The sequence below is a fragment of the Clupea harengus genome, chromosome 3 (assembly GCF_900700415.2).
Source record: "Clupea harengus chromosome 3, Ch_v2.0.2, whole genome shotgun sequence".
Lineage (NCBI taxonomy): Eukaryota > Metazoa > Chordata > Actinopteri > Clupeiformes > Clupeidae > Clupea > Clupea harengus.
In genome coordinates, this window is record NC_045154.1 from 27274101 (window position 1) to 27287884 (window position 13784).

General features: G+C 47.4%; 1 protein-coding gene across 2 annotated transcripts in view; it reads right to left on the reverse strand.

Moving 5' to 3' along the window:
- The window catches only part of plxnb2b (plexin b2b), an 81812-nt gene that overhangs the window by 66743 nt on the left and 1285 nt on the right, over positions 1 to 13784 (reverse strand). The window contains exon 1 of one of the 2 annotated variants that reach the window (XM_042707370.1): positions 8059 to 8303. The exons of the other annotated variant lie outside the window; for it this stretch is intronic. The gene's annotated coding sequence lies outside the window, so the exon portion shown is untranslated. Of the gene's footprint in view, positions 1 to 8058; positions 8304 to 13784 lie in introns of those variants that run through there. 2 annotated transcript variants of the gene reach the window in all.

Here is a 13784-nt window from a genome sequence, read left to right on the forward strand (position 1 = left end):
GCGGTCATCATTCATCGCAAACAGGTCATTTCACTGTAAATCTATCTTGTTGATTTGGAACCGGTGTTCAAGCATCACTAAAATAAGAAAAAAAAAAAAAAAAGAGTCCTTGTGTAGGACGTGCATTGGTGCTGTGGTCGTGACGGAGTGGCACAGGCGATAATTGCGGCAAAGCCCCCACTGGTCATTAGAGCTGCGCTGGCAATGCGAGAGCAAGATAAGCATTTGGATCGGTGGGGACTCACGCAGCTGATTATGCTCACGAATCGAGCGCCCACCAATCCCAGCCAAAGCAGCAGCCTGAGCTCGATGGCCATGGCAGATGGAGCATAGAGGTCCAGTGACCTCCGAGATATTAGGTCAGCTCTGCGACAAATGACAGTGTGACGGGGAGGGTGAGGTGGTGGTGATTGTGCGAGGACAGATGTGACCCGCGGCAGGGAGCGAAGAGATAGAATTGTGTGCACAGGCAAATTACACAACTAAAACACAACCGACAGCCACACCAATAAGGGTAGAAACAGGTGTGGACATCCAGTTACCTCGCTGCCCTCCCAAAACACACACACACACCCAAAACCTATTTATTTCCCATTCTGAGTATCTACTTCACTTTCTACACAGGCACAGAGGCTGGCTGGCTGGCTGGCTCTCTCGCTGACACACACAACCTCATGCAACGTGTTCTGGCCCTGAAAGGCAGCCCAGACTCCTGAGAGTGTGCCCATGGGCGGGCGGTAATGAGTGAGAGAAAGAGAGCGTGTCAGGAAGTGGCATCTTTCTGCTGAGCGCCATCTGGAAACGGCAAGGTAGATAAACAAGGGTAAGAGCCACATCCCTCCCCAACCACTAGCAGACACACACACACACACACACAGGGATTGCCAGGGATTCAGACTTATCAATCACCGGCCAGATTCAAGCTGGAAACGGGAAAAAGCAGAGTTTTCCAAGCCATTACGAAAACGCAAAAAAAAGATGGCACAGAGCTCTTCCTTTGGCGTCCTGAGGATTCAATATGGTCATGCCTCAGGATATCTTCCGAAATGTCCTTCAGTATATGGAGGGGGAAATGGAAAACAATTCAAGACAAAAAAAAAAAAGGACAATGTGTATTTAGTCAAGGGACAAGGGTGGCATTGTGAAAAGCACAGAACAGCCTGCATTCACAGAGGTTAAATGTAGTTAACACAGACCTTTGTACAGTAATGCAAATGAGTGGCCACAACGCAGGCAGCTGCAAGAAGCCTTCACACCTGGCTCAGGCAGAAACACCGCTGAAGCGTGTGTGTGTGTGTGTGTGTGTGTGTGTGTGTGTGTGTGTGTGTGTGTGTGTGTGTGTGTGTGTGTGTGTGTGTGTGCAGGACATGTAGTACCTGAGGAATAGTGGGGACTAAAGTGGGAAGAGGAATACCATGAGGCCTGGATGAAGCTATGCCCCTCAGGCAGCAAAATGAAAGTAAAGAGTAAAGAGAAAGAAAGATAGAAAGAAAGAAAGAAAGAAAGACAAAGAGAGTTGGTGTGAGGCAGAGCAAGAGAGGGACCGATAGAGAGAGAGAAAGAGAAAGAACACCTGATACCCGAGTCCTAGTCCCAATCTTTCCTTTCTTTCCACAACACAAACTCAGCTGCTCCCCATGGCCTTGAGGGAATCAGGTGGCAAGACTGTTTTGGAGCAAGTTGGGTGTGTGTGTGTGAGTGCATGTGTGTGTGATAAATGAGCCTCGTCAGGTAACTCCCCCAGATGTGAAAGGAAAGGTTGGGGCTTAGGGGGTGGGGGTCTGTGGGATGGGCTGTCAGCTCAAATCCAGTCAGGAGCAAAAGCCAAACCATGATTGTGTTTGTGTTTTGTCTGAATCCACTGACCACACTAGCGCAAACACACACACACACACACACACACACACACACACAATGATAATGCGAGAGTGGGATGGGCAGGGGGTCTGAAAGGACATACAACTCTGATTAGAAAGAAAATAAAAACAACAACAAAAAACATCAGGACTGCAAACAAAGCAGTCACAGATTCACAGAGAAATTTGGGTCAGGTGCATAATATATTTATACCTCTACAGATGGAGAGCTTGGAGGAATGCTTCCCTGAAATCGTTCCAAATTTTTTGAGAAATCAGTAAAAACAGGATTTTGGCATTTGCATAGTGCAGGGAGCTTGGATGTGTTTCAGTGAGTGAAGCCTGAGGTTTGGACAGGGAGGACGATACTCCGTAATCACATTAAGGCTGCAGACTAAACAAATTTACACTCCTTTATTAACGCCAAGAGAGACGCTTATTGTCTGGGCCTTATTAAACGCTGGCAATTTCAACACGGTCCCCGTGCTAGCCCAAACTAATTAAAGCTAAGCAGATATGACAAAACATGTAGGACACACACACGCACACACACGAAAAATGATGAATAAGGTCAGAAGACCATAACTGTCTGAATTGACAATGATGAATTGCAGTGACCCTCTAAATCCACGTGTGCATATGTGAAAGTGGCTGCATGAAAACTGCCCTCTGCTCTGCTGGGTCATAGATGTCTCAGGCTATGTGTCTTCAGCGCAGGTGAATACTTACAGCAACAGAGGCACAATTCCAATGTTAATATTTCGCATTTACGCACGAGATGAATTGAATACAGTTATTACGGTCCATCATTTATGCGGACACAGACAACCTAGTTTTTGTCTTCTGTCCAGCAGTAATCACCTCAAACCTAGCAAGCTACAATGTCAGACTACAGTTAATATTAACACTGACTAATCACCCATCTGGCTGAGCCGTTTCCAGGGAAGAACAACGCAGTTATCCAGAGATATAGGTCAAATCCCTCAAAAGGCTTATCCGGCCAGGGGTGTGTGTGCCCAGGCAATGGCTGTGGGTGTGGGTGTGAGTGTGGGTGGCATATGAGGTCTAGCCTGGGTGGATGGGAAGGGGGCTATATGCCAAGCAGCCATGACAGCGCTCGTTTAGAGAGGCCGGTCTAAAATGCTGGGTTCAAAAAGCATGGCCACAAGTCAAAGACAGGTAGAGGGCAGACAAGCATGAGAGCCAATTTACATTTCTGTCCAATTTTTCTTTTTTTGGTGCGAAAATATTCACAGAGGCTAAATGACTCCTCTGGAAGTCCTCTCCCGCATTAGGCAGACAGCAGGTGCCAGATGACGGGTTTCTGGCCTAGGCTTGGAGAGCGTTGATAAGTGTAATCCCGAAATGACTTACAAAATGTCTGGGAAGCGTCTCCTCAGCTGGCTGGAGCTCCACAGGTAAGAGATCCTCCTGTCTGAAACCCCCGACGGCAGCACCGTTCCAGACCGGAATATATCTGGATCTGCTCCAGAGGCCATTAGCCTGTAGTGGCTGTGACACAGCTGACACTACACTTCCAAGTGCATATAAATCCCGAACTGGCTTAAACTGCTAGCCGTGCGGCGAATTTTAAGTCGGCTGCCATCTTCAAAAATAACAAATATCAGTCAGCATTCCAGGGCCCCCGCTTTCTTTCACCACATGTTCTAAACAAACTTCATCCGCACCCACAGTTTATGGTTCACAGCACAGACAAACATTAACCATTTCATTTTCTCGCCACCGCAAGCGAGGAGAGGTTCAAAGAGCTCTTATCACCCAACAACACAACATATACAGACAATGCTCCGTCTAATAACTTATGTGCACATCTTATTTCAGTCTTTCTGGCTGGGTACACATCTCTACAGCTAGGGGATTAGAGGAAGGTCACATGGCCATGTTTGACGTGTGGCAACAACCCCCCACCCCCCACCCCACCTCTGGAAAAAATTAAACCAAGTCAGCACATTCATACATTCACCAGTAGATATAAGAAATTTGCTTAGTATTCAATCCCAAGAAAGTTCACTGAAGAATTATTTTTTTTGCAACTCCATGTTTGCTACTGAATGCCCCTAGCCCTGAGCCGTTGATTCCCCCCCCTTTTTCTTTCCTTTTTTTTCTGCCCAAGCTCAAGGCATAAACACATAATTCTCTAGCTTTTGACTTGCTGCTTTGAGACACTTGCTGCACTGTGCATGTTCTGGAAGTCGTAATGGTTGAGTAGCAGAGCGTATTCCCCCACACCAAGGTCCACCTGCTCCGGGCTGTTTAGAATCAGCTTAGAATGGCCGTGCAGGCCATACCAATACTGGCCTCTCTTCTATGTGCCAAAGGAGCGCCGTGCCAAAAACAAGACTCCACATGTGTGACCATGGCTCACTCCATGGTGATCAAACATTTGTGCTGCGCTCTGCGAACAACCCGCCTCTTTAATTGGTTCCTATGCAACCAATTCACAAATCCTGGATGGTGAGCCTGAACAATGCAATAACTGGCTTCACACGTGGTTCCATGGGAAACAGAGGGGGGGCTCTGCTGGATCCTCGGGCACACTGAAACCTCACAGAGGGCTCTCTCACACCAGTAGAAGAGGGTCTCACGACCAACAAAGAATGTGTATGAAAATGGTGAATAAAGACACGTTCTGATGTTAAAGAGGATCTATGTTTAGATGGTAGTTTGTGAGCAACACAGTAGAGAGGGTGTGTGTTCCAGCTGTCACACTAAGTCCCAATGGGGCTTCCTGTGGCACGATGATAGCGCCACGAAAAAAAGGCACAAGCGCACAGCTCATAGACGAACAAACAAACATACTGTGGCATTGTGTAAAGAGGTCTGGAACAACAGCGTTAACACAAGGCCCTGCATAGATGTGTGCAGTTTGGAGGCGATGACTGCTGAATCAGTGGTGCTAATAAAATGCATCTGCTGTTTGTATTCAGAAAGAAATTGTCCTTATGTCACACCAAAAGTGTGTGTGTGTGTGTGTGTGTGGGGGGGGGATTAAAGGTATAAAATACTAGTAAACAATGGTGCCAAAATGCAAATGGTGGGTGTGTAACCTGTTTTAACACACACAAAATTAACCTGATTCATTTCACAGAGAAACAACAAATTAGGCACGAGTAACAACAACAGAAGTGAAATCAGTCATAATTGTTTGGGCTATGTGACATGACTGCAGATCAAATGTGCTCTAATTGATATTCTGAACTGCCTTCATTAATTAAACCTCTGATTATTCCACTACATCGAATTGGACAACTGGAGGCGCTCGTGTGGCCTTTAAAAAACAATTGGTAAATTTATAGCAAATTGTTTCAATTCCCGTGACTCCTTATCTTACCCAAAGACATTGCTCTAGAATTTAGAACAAAGCAAACCGGAGCAGGCAAGGCTAACATTAGCAAAGTTGGTTTCACAACAAGTTTGAGTGCATAAATGTGTAGATGACGAAGGCAAAACAGTTCATTAGACACAAACACATTTATACAGAAAAGTATGAGAAAGGGTGAAAAGGCCAAACTGTAAAACCACAACAGAAAAAGCCATGGAAGGAACAGATAAGCATCTTCTGTCCACTCCAGTCCCTAAAGGTGTCAGCTGGCAGAGGAGAAACAAAGAGGCTTCTCTTCTGAACTGTGCGACTTGTGTTTGCCCAGAGCACGGCCAGGCAGGATGACAACGCCAACATTTAATGGAAATGACAGTGGGCAGAGACAACGGAGCCACATCGCAACTCCTCCCTCCTCCCTCCGCCCTCCTCCTCCTCCAACCTGACGAGAGAGAGAAGGCCCATTCTACTCCACTGATTACAGACAATGCAGCCTTGCATTCCATGGGCAGGAGGGAAATTGGGGGGAGGGGGGGGGGGGGGGGTAGATAGAAACAGTTCCCTACTTCAGAACAAGTGCAGTTATCTGTGAGGGATTGAAAAAATAGAAAAGTTTACAGATGCCACTTTATCTGGACAGGCCTCAGTGCAGAAGGGGACGCTTCAGAGAGAAAGAGGAGAAAACAGCTAGACAACCTCTCCACACTGACCCGCATTCAAAGCACATTTGTCCTTGGCCCTTCTGCATAGCCTTTTATGAAGAAAAAAAAAGAAAAAGTAAAAGAAAAGAGAGAGAGAGAGCGAGAGAAAGCCCTTTCTGATACACCCCACCTCCTCCAGAACACCCATCCAGATGGAAACAAATCACAAGCAAGGTAGTATGAGGTGATAGCGAGCCAGGCAAACTCTAGGCAGCCTCTTCGTGTCCTTGTCTCCTGACCGTGACCTGGGCAGATAGCATGTGGAGCTCAGACGGGTGGCTGGCCGCCGTGAGCGCGGCGCTGGACAAGGATGAGAGGGACGAGCCGACCGGGGTCTGGTCCCCGCGGAACGTGGGGCTCTAATCACAGGAGTTACCCACTTCCCCTCAGCCATGTCCCCACAGCCTAATGAGGCTCGGCCTTTTTTTCAATAAAAATTACCCAGCTGTCGGAGGTGGAAGGAGCGAAAGAGAGAGAGAGAGAGAGAGAGAGAGAGAGAGAGAGAGAGAGAGAGAGAGAGAGAGAGAGAGAGAGAGAGAGAGAGAGAGCGAGAGCGAGAGCAAGAGCAAGAGAGAGAGGGAAAGAGAGAGAGAGAGAGAGAGAGAGAGAGGGAGAGGAAGAGAGAGAGAGAAGCCTGGACTAGCTCACTTGCTCGCTCTCGCCCAGACATACACTCGGACATAGGCACAGCATGTGCTGCTCGCCTCGGCTCAAGGACAAACACGCCCAGCTTGTTAAGGGGAGGCTAAAGGGAGGCGCAGGTGAGATTGGATCCAGATACATGGACTCCTGGATAGAATTGAATTATTGATCAAGCGACAGATTGTGTTATGAGGAATTCATGATTCCCCCTCCCTCCCCAGGCTTGACTGCACAGCATTCTCTCCCCCCCCCCCCAGGCTGGTGGGCGCACAAGAGAGGGGAGAAATGGGGGGGGGGGGCTCCTGATCAGTGGCCGCTCCAAGTAAGGATTATGAGTAGGAGTGTGAGCTTGCACTCTGACAAGCAAGAGCAAACACTGAATCAATCAGCCCTGTTGGTGGATGACAACTGGGGGCTACCTGCAGTTCACTCCACTCACCGTGCTCCCTGGCTCAGGCCGCTCAGAAATAGAGGCTTTTCATCCTGAACTCCAAGAAGAAATCGAAGCCGCATGCATTAAAAACCCCACTCTGGGAAGAGGCAACCACTGTGCCCCTACAGGGGGTCCAGTTAGACCATTAGACACTCAGCACTTGCAGCTGCAATCACGGAACAGATTGATGGGGAGTCCAGGTGAAGGGCTGTATTTCTGGGTACCCACTTAATGAGCATATTTATAGCACGGATTGACCCAGTAACACAAGGATCGACATAAGGAACGTGCACACTGACAGAGCATGTTTCACACCCCATCACTTTTTCCTAAGCTTAACCCACTTCAGGAAACAAATCTCCTCACTCTCGCCCCAAAGCCGTGCTCCGGAGGAGGCCGCCGTCACCACGGTCCCCAGTGCTGGTCAGTGACTCACCCAACAGCTCCGGCCCCGCCGTCACAGAGCACTAGCGCCAGCCGCTACAACCCAGCGCTGACCCCTCGGTTGGGTTCACAGCAGGGAGCGAGGATGCGCAGGTCATCTGTGCTCCATGTGTGCCCGATCAAGGAACGCTGACAACCAGCCGCGGTAAGTGGAAAGACTGTTCGGGAGATGTTCTCACCAGCAGCTCTGAGCCCTTGACAGCACACATGTTTTTAAGCACCCTCGGGGGAATGTCTGCGCAGGAGTCAACTGCGGAGGCTCTTGAGCGTCGCTTCAGAGCAGGGCATGTCATTAACTTGAACGTCAGCACGCTCTGGTCGGCTGAAATTTCAGGTATTTAAAACAGCATTTCAGTTTTGCTTTTCCTCTCAGAGTGATGCCTACATTAGTGCTATGGCAGTGCTATGGGAGGCAGGAACATTTTGAAAAGTAAATAAATAAATAAGTTACCGTTACCTTTCAACATAAGCCGATGACTAACTAGCCATGAAATAAAAAGACAAAAATAAGGAAGCCACAGAGGAGCCGTCACGCTTCTCGGAGCAAAAGAGAAATGTAACTACTGAGGTAGCAGGAAAAACATGCCTTAAAAAAAATCACAGTGACGCACAACACAGGGAGGAAGCAGAGAGTAGACTAACCTCTAACTGAGAACACGTCTGGTTAAAACAGACGCCCGCCCACAAAACAGCTCTCTGGCTCCCTGGTGGACGACAGTCACGCTCAGGCTTGTGTTCACTAGAGGGCTGATGGAAAACATCTCGGCCTGCTCAGGATATGTAGCAGTACACAGATCATAAATAAGCCAGCCATGCCTTAACACCCCACTTTGCTGCAATCTGTCAGCGGCACAGAACGCCCAGTCGCCTTGTCCAACTGCACAGAGAGAGAGAGAAAGAAAGCAAATCCTTTGGAAAGGCAGGGAGGCAGATTTTTTTGGGGGCATCCAATTTGGCAGTCCGTCTGCAGTAAACAGTGTAGCGTCTGCAGCATACGCTGGTTGTTTTTGGAGGCGAGGGCGCCGTAATAAGGTTGCCTGACCCCAGCCGCAGCCCTTCTCCAGCTAATCACTGTAATTAGAGCTGGGAGCAGCGAAGAGATCAATGACAAACCGGCGTGTAAAAAATAAACGGCATCTACAAAGCAGCCCCAGGCTCCGCCATGCAAAGCCACTTCTCATGTGCGCGTGGGTGGCGTGTCTGCGCGCGCTCACCTCGTTGTTTATGGGGCCTGTGGCACAGACTGTGATGTCATTCCCTTGGGTCACAACATTTTTTTCCCTGTTAAAAGGATATGCCATTTGGTTCTGTTTAAGTACCCCAAAAACACAAGGCAGGACTACTATAAACACTGGTTTAGGAAGGAATTCCCCATGACTGATACACTGAGCCGGGAGCTCGAAGAACAGCTCTGTGCAAGCTCCAGAAAGAATAATTCAGCCAAGTGTTGAAGCAGCAAAAGAAAGAAGACGAAATAAAAAATAAAAAGTTTCAACTTAAGTGGGTACACCTTGACAGGATGGGTAGAAAAGAAATGAGGAAATGCAGCCTTGGGTTGGTGCGAAACCAGCGCTGGGGTTTTGTGGTCCACACGAGTCAGTTTAGGATGCCGCCTGTCATCATCGCCATCTCTCCTGAATAGGAAGAGGCTGGCTGAGGGTCACAGGCAGGCACCTTAAGACACACAGTGGTAATGACACCTACAAGGATCTGCATTACAAGAGACAGCTCTGAGCCTAGAGGGGTGGGATGGGGTATGGGTTTGCTTTTTCTCGGGCTAGAGGAGGGTGGGTGGAGCGAAATAAATAGCAAGAATTATGGAAACGTTTTTTTTTTTTTTTTTTTTTTTTTTTTTTAAGACAATAGAAGAAAAAAAGGATACGAGGAGAAAAAGTTTCTAAAAGGAATCTGACACAAACAGAAAACAAGAGCAGCAGAGGGGGAAAGAAAAGGGGTCAGACGCACGCAGAGGAGTCGCTGACAAAAACTAGGAAGCTCAGCTCCCCATCCGCGTGCTTGCTCTCCTTCTGTGGTGCTGCAGCTCGCTTTAATGGGCATAGTTGGGATTCCTGGAGCTCGCTGTTTTCCCCCCGCCGCTGCACAGCAGTCTGCAGGGACTCTCAGTTCGATCAGACTCCTCTACTCTTCCTCCACGGGGTCAAAGCCTGGCACTAACTACACACCGGCTGGTTCTCATCCCTGACCTCCCCTCCCCGAATTGCTCCCCCTGGATTCGTCTTGGCTGACCCTTGCCTCCCTATCAAAGTGTCTGGCAGGGTGAAAAAAAAAAATAGTGGGTGGAGATCACATGACAGAACCTCAGATGGTGTTTATTTCTACCTTCACTACATTCCATCGCCAAAAACCGAAAGGCACTCGTGCCAAAACTGAGATCACGGGTGAGCAAGAATGTCTACTGTAAACTAAACAATCTATGCAGACACAGGGCTCCCTGTCTGCCAAATATATTAAAAGCCTGACACTGACCTTCAGTTGGATAAGCCAGATGCAGGGATATAAAATGCAATTCCAAAGACGTTGTAAAAATGTCGTTCAGCGTTCATCCATCTCATTTGTAACTCATGCACATTATTCACAAAGAGCTTGTAATTTTGAACAAATAGTCTCACAACTCACTGACTTGTCTGCCTTTCCTGGGTTTAAGTCATGGTCTTGTCATTTTATGGACAGTCTTTAAAAACGACACAGTAAATTTAGCTGCTGAAACTGCCACTAAAAACAATTGTGGCTTTATGAGGACTTCTCTCTGCCGACGAGCGATATAATGTTTTCCTCTCTGAACATTTCAGAATGAGTCACAGCTCAAATACACGAAGCCAGGCTCCTGGTGTTTAAACAAATACTGTTAATGCCCTACCCCACAGTGAAAAACTATATTTGATCAGAAGTACATATTGCGTAATTAAGATCGTATTCAGCAACCAACAACAAGCTTGTTCGTTCCCCAGAGAGCCTATCCACTGATAAAATGTATACGTAACCCCTAATGTATGTATGTATAAAAGCACCTTCTAAGGTCAAATGTAGTTTAAACATATCATTGCATCATCTCTACCACTCCCTCCCCTCTTTTCCTCAGGTTGCTCTGACCTTCATCTCCAGCTGTTGCCGGTTTACTGACCCCATGTGCATCTGTCACACACCAGTCCTGGCTGCTGCCCATGCCTACTACTGCCTAATTAATCACCCACAGAGAGAAAGGGCCAAAAAAAAAAGGAAGAAAGGCAATATCCAACAGTTATCACACTATTAACGCAAACCAGCTGGACTTCGCATTAGCTCTACTGTAGACGCGATAATTAAAAATGATCTTAGCGCAAGGAAATTGCTCCTTTTGAAGATTAGACCTGACAATGCATCACATTTGTAAAAAACGATTTGCGCTCTTGAGTGCCTGAGCTAATATCTCAAAAGTGAAGGGGGTTAAAAAAAAAATGAGAAACAAAAAGACTGGGGAATCATGACAGGTGTGGCATGAGCATCAACTGTTTTTCAATTATCTGTAGAGGCATGACGGCTTCTACTCTGAAATTTTCTGAAGAGCAATAAATGAATCACGCATCGCCGCATCTGAAGGCTCTATTTCAGTACATAAGTACGTCTTGCTCCAGCTTTCATAGTAACATGCGAGACTGTCTCAGTTTACAGTCCCTGTTAAACTGAGACGCTATTTGGAATCACTCTCTATGCCTAGAGCGACATGTTTATGAAGACTCATTATATGATGTTTATTTTCATCTCCACCTACAATTATAAGTACATAATCAGACACCGAATTCCTTACCTCTTGGTTCTTGACAATAAAGTATGTTAGGGGTTTGTGAAGATCACCCTGCTGTACTGTGGGAACAGCGTAACAGACACCTGCTTCATGTTTCTCACAATCTGCCCACATTCCTGTGCCATATCATTTCAGAAACCCTGAGCCCCATTATGCCCAAGGGTCTGCTTTTCAGAACTGCAAGACTTGGCTCAGGTCCTCTCCCAGCTGGGATATTCTAAGGACACTCCCACACTTCCCACCCACATTTGGCTTAGAATACACCGCCTGACATCAACTGGTGATGGCAGGCTACAACTAACAAGACCCTTAGCTTAGCCTGAGCCTAGTTGCCTTGTTAAAAGAAACCAATTTCTTTTCAAAACTTCACAGTATGAGGAAAGTTAATGGAAAAGGATAGGCACTCTCATAACAAGTGTGAATATGGCACTCTGGTAACGAGGCACCTAGCGAAAAAAGAACCCGAGACCAGATCGGGCCCCATGGGTGCGACGGATCAGACAGCTGTTGGTGAGGAAGCGTGAGAATGGATGTGATCTCACCTCATCCGCCTGCCATTACTCCACTGGCTTTGACAGCCACTGAAACGGAGCCCAAGAGCTAAGAGCTGTTGGTAGACAGAAGGTCACCTTTCACTGTTGGTGCAGGTGACGCCAAAGTCAGGTGATGGCATTTGAAAGGCTTCCTCGTTTGGAATGAGGAATTCCAAATTACATGAGATGTCAGGGAAGAGCCTGGTGTAGGTTCGATTAAAAATACAGTTGGACAAAGTGATAGGCACGTAACCTCACTGTCCAAACCTTTATGAATGCATTTGATACTATCTTTACTATCTGCTGCAAGCTCTAAACAATCAGTATAACAAAGAACGACCAATTCCACATTACCATGTCAACTCCTTTTTGAAATTAATATCAGGTTCGTGAGCCTAGGCTCAACCTGAAAGCTTAATGATGTTGGCTGGTAGGTGCTCCCCCCTAGTGAGCCCCAGAACCCCAGAGTGAGGTCAAACACCCCCTCAGTGGAACGTCACTGAGCCTGAAAAAGACAAACTCTCTCCAGGGTTGAGCTGGGACGCCACGGTCCTCTCAAACAAGCCTATGGCCTTGGCAGGATATAAATAGAGTGTACTACATTGCAGAGAGCGTATCTTTGACAATCAATGAAAGGTTACCAAGACCTCAGCCCAGAGAGAGGCAGGAGGTGAAAACAAGGTGGGCATTAGAATTCCACGTCCTGTCCCTGATTCGGGTGGTAAATCAGGTCTGCGGCTGACAAGTCAGGCATACAGCGACTGGGTCATTATTAAAGAGAGGTGGGGGGGGGTAAGAGGGCCATGCCTGTCACAGGGCTGACATCTCTGAAAACGAATGCATCTCTCTACAACAGACACGTAGAATCATTATATTTCCTCAGCAACTTAGCCACTTGGTTAATCGCCCCTGGCATCTCCAACAACAAAGGAAGTAAATAAAGCCAGTATCTGTAGTCAGCACTGCTGATGACTAATGTCAGAGACTTAAGAATGTGCAAGATTTGTATCCATCCAAAATGATGCAACTACAGACAAGGAAAAAAAGTCACCAAACCCACATCATGGAGGCCAACTTCCAGTAACACACACACACACACACACACACACACACACACACACACACACACACACACACACACACACACACACACACACACACACACACACACACACACACACACACACACACACACACACACACACACACACACACACACACACACACACAGTTAAACCATCATGTTGGCTGGTATATTTTCCATGCCGGTGGAAGGTAGGCTACATGTGACTGAGCAGCGAATGAACTCTGATACACATGATTACATTTGTCAGCCATGCTGGAATGTTTGTAACATTCACTTTATCACTACCGACGTAGCTATCTAGGTTATGGATGAAGTTCACATTCCACAGTGAAAGGATTATCCTCAAGACTGAATTGTTCATTATGGTCCTCTACAGAGATAAGATGGCCAGATCGTTCTGTATCCAGAGAGGGCGAGAGATAAGCTGAGAGTGGAGGAGCTTTGTATGGGGTGTGAAGCAGGACTTGGTTTTAGGTTGCATGTGTTCACCCTGTGAGCAGATGGCCCTTTTGGAAAAGGCCAGGGCCCAACTCAGTTCAGGGGACCGACACGCCCCTGCCTGCCCCCCCCGCCTGCCCCCCCTCCCCACACACACGCAGAGCTGGAAAGAGAACGGAGCTAATCCATTTCCTCCATGAGAGCGTTTCTTTAATGTTATTTAATGAGGATAATCCGCAAGAGATGGAGCTCCTCATTTACAGTAGGGCTGTATGTGAGGGCCAAGGAGGCAGGGGCTGGAATAAAAGGGATGATTTAGTCTCACAACAAGGCAGTACAGTGAGCACTCACTGCTGTGCCAGGGAGAGAGAGATACGGGCAGACAGGACTACTCAAGAGATTCAGCAGGGATATGAATGGGGCTACTGTCTACATGTCCTTTTTGCACCAAGATAAACAAACAGGAGGAATTGCTCACCAAAGGACACAAAAGCCCTTTCTTGGGTAT